Source organism: Felis catus, chromosome B3, assembly GCF_018350175.1.
Source record: "Felis catus isolate Fca126 chromosome B3, F.catus_Fca126_mat1.0, whole genome shotgun sequence".
NCBI classification, from domain to species: domain Eukaryota; kingdom Metazoa; phylum Chordata; class Mammalia; order Carnivora; family Felidae; genus Felis; species Felis catus.
In genome coordinates, this window is record NC_058373.1 from 100,254,020 (window position 1) to 100,257,108 (window position 3,089).

The following is a 3,089-nucleotide window of genomic DNA, read 5'->3' on the forward strand; positions in this document are numbered from 1 at the left end:
GGGATTGCATTAAATATGTAGATTGCTTTGGGTAGTATGGACATTTTAATCATATTTGTTCTTCTAATCCATAAGCTTGAAATGTCTTTCCAGTTCTTTGTGTTGTCTTCCATTTCTTTCATCAGTGTTTTGTAGTTTTCAGAGTACAGGTCTTTCACCTCTTTGGTTAGTTTTATTCCTAGATATCTCATTAGTTTTGGTACAATTGTAAATGGGACTGTTTTCTCTTAAAAAAAAATTTTTTTTTTAATTAAGTAGACTCCATGCCCAATGTGGGGCTTGAATTCATGACTCTGAGGTTAAGAGTCACATGCTTTACTGCCAGAGCCAGCCAGGCACCCCTAAATGGATTGTTTTCTTAATATCACTTTCTGCTGGCTCATTATTGGTATATAGAAATGCAACCAATTTCTGTATGTTGATTTTGCATCGTGTAACTTTACTGAATTTATTTATCAGTTGTAGGAGGTTTTTGGTGGAGTCTTTTGGGTTTTCTATATATAATAGTATCATGTCATTTGCAAGTAGTGGAAGTTTCACTTCTTCCTTTCCAATTTGGATGCTTTTTATTCCTTTGTCTTGTCTGATTGCTCTGGCTAGGACTTTCAGTAATGTGTTAAATAGAAGTGGTGAAAGTGGACATCCTTGTCTTGTTCCTGACCTTATGGGAAAAGCTCTCAGTTTTTCACCCTTGGGTATAATGTTCTCTATGGGTTTTTCATATATTGCCTTTATTATGTTGAGATATGTTCCCTCTGAATCTACTTTGTTGAGGGTTTTTATCATGAATGGATGTGGCACTTGTCAAATGCTTTTTCTGCATCTATTCAAATGATTATATGGTTCTTGTCCTTTCTCTTATGTGATGTATCACATTGATTGATGTGCAAATATTGAGCCACTCTTTCCCAAGAATAAATCTCACTTGATTGTGGTGAAAGATTTTTTAAAATGTATTCTTGGATTCAGTTTGCTGTTATTTTGTTGAGCATTTTTGCATCTATGTTCATCAGAGATATTGGCCTATAGTTCTTTTTTGGGGGGGGGGTGTCTTTATCTGGTTTTGGTATCAGGGTAACACTGGCCTCATAGAACGAATTTGGAAATTTTCCTTCCTTTTCTATTTTTTGCAATAGTCTGAGAAGAAGAGATATTAACTCCTCTTTAAGTGTTTGATAGAGGGGTGCCTGGGTGGCTCAGTCAGCTAAGTGTCCAGCTCAGGTCATGATCTCATGGTTGTGAGATTGAGCCTCGTGTTGGGCTTCACACTGGGCATGGAGCCTGCTTAGGATTCTCTTTCTCCCTCTCTCTCTGCCCCTCCCTTCCTCTCAAAATTAATTAATTAAAAAATAGGAGAGGAAGCTTGAGATGGTGGCATAGGAGGACACTTGCTCACCTTGTCCTGCTGATCACTTAGATTCCACCCACATCTGCCTAAACAACGCAGAAAACCACCAGAACTAACAAAACGGACTCTCTGGAGCCAAGTATAGATGAGAGGCCCACGGAAGAGGGTAGGAAGGGCGGAGAGGTGGTACGCGCTACCTGGACTGGTGGGAGGGAGCTGGGGCAGTGGAGGAGCAGCCCACCCGGCAAGGCAGAGCCCCCGAGTCTGGCTTGCAAAAGCAGAGGGGCCAGAAGGAGTGAGTTCTGACAGCCAGCGGGACTTAACATCTGGAATGTTATAAGTCAACAGCTCTAGTCAGAGAGCGGGAGGGCAAGAGGACACCAGGACACTGGGAGGGAGAGGTGTTGAGCTCTGGACGACAGAGCTCAGCTCAGCAGGGGAACAAAGGCGCTGGCCAGCGCCATCTCCCTCTCCCATCCCCCAGCTGAAACCCCAAAGGGAACCAGTTCACCTCACCAATTTGCTTGCACCATGCAAACACCCAATGCTGTGCTTCTGTGGATCCATCCCTCCGATGGGTCTGCCTCCCTCCTGGTGCCACAGGGCCCCTCCCACAGGGGACCACCAATGGCAAAGTGAGCCAAGCCTGCCCCTCCCACCCCCGTGCACCTTGTGGATCCACCCGGCTAATATGCCAGATCCCATCAAAGCAGCACCACAAGCCTGGCAGTGTGCAAGTAGCCCAGACAGGGGCCACACCACTCCACAGTGAGTCCTGCCCCTGGGAGAGGGGAAGATAAGGTTCACACCAGTCTGACTGTGGCCCCAGCCGTGGGCTGGGAACAGACATCGGGTCTGACTGCGGCCCTGCCCACCAACCCAAGTTACTCCGACAGCACAGGGGAAGTGCCCTGCAGTTCTGCGCTGCTCCAGGGACTATCTGAAGTGATAAAACGGAAGAATTCCCCTCAAAAGAAACTCCAGGAAGTAGCGACAGCTAACGAATTGATCAAAAACGATTTAAGCAATATAACAAAACATGAATTTAAAATAATAGTCATAAAATTAATCACTGGACTTGAAAAAAGTATAGAGGACAGCAAAGAATCTATTGCTACAGAGATCAAGGGACTAAGAAACAGGAGGCTTTCTGGTTGCGGAGTCTAGGGAAGATGTGCAGAAATGGCACCTCGAAAGAGGAAAGAAAAGAAAGAAGAACAGGTCATGAGCCTTGGACCTCAGGTAGCTGAAGGAGAAAATGTGTTTGGCGTGTGCCACATCTTTGCATCCTTCAGTGACACTTTTGTCCATGTCACCGATCTTTCTGGCAAGGAAACCATCTGCCGTGTGACTGGTGGGATGAAGATGAAGGCTGACTGAGATGAGTCCTTTCCCTACGCTGCCATGTTGGCTGCCCAGGATGTAGCCCAGAGGTGCAAGGAGCTGGGCATCACCACTGTCCACATCAAACTCCGGGCCACAGGAGGAAGTAGAACCAAGACCCCCAGACCTGGGGCCCAGTCGGCCCTCAGAGCCCTTGCCCGCTCAGGAATGAAGATTGGGTGGATTGAGGATGTCACCCCCATCCCCTCCGATAACACCTGCAGGAAGGGGGGTCGCTGTGGTCGCCATCTGTGAACAGGATTCCTCAAATTGTTCTTTTCTGGTAATAAACTGCCTTTGTGTAAGCTAAAAAAAAAAAGAAAAGAAACAGGAGGAGCTAAAAAATGCTATAAATGAG

The 3,089-nt window shown here is 46.0% G+C and overlaps 1 pseudogene; it reads left to right on the top strand.

Moving 5' to 3' along the window:
• Positions 1-2,491: 2,491 nt before the first annotated feature.
• On the top strand, positions 2,492-3,089 carry LOC101099560 (annotated as a pseudogene).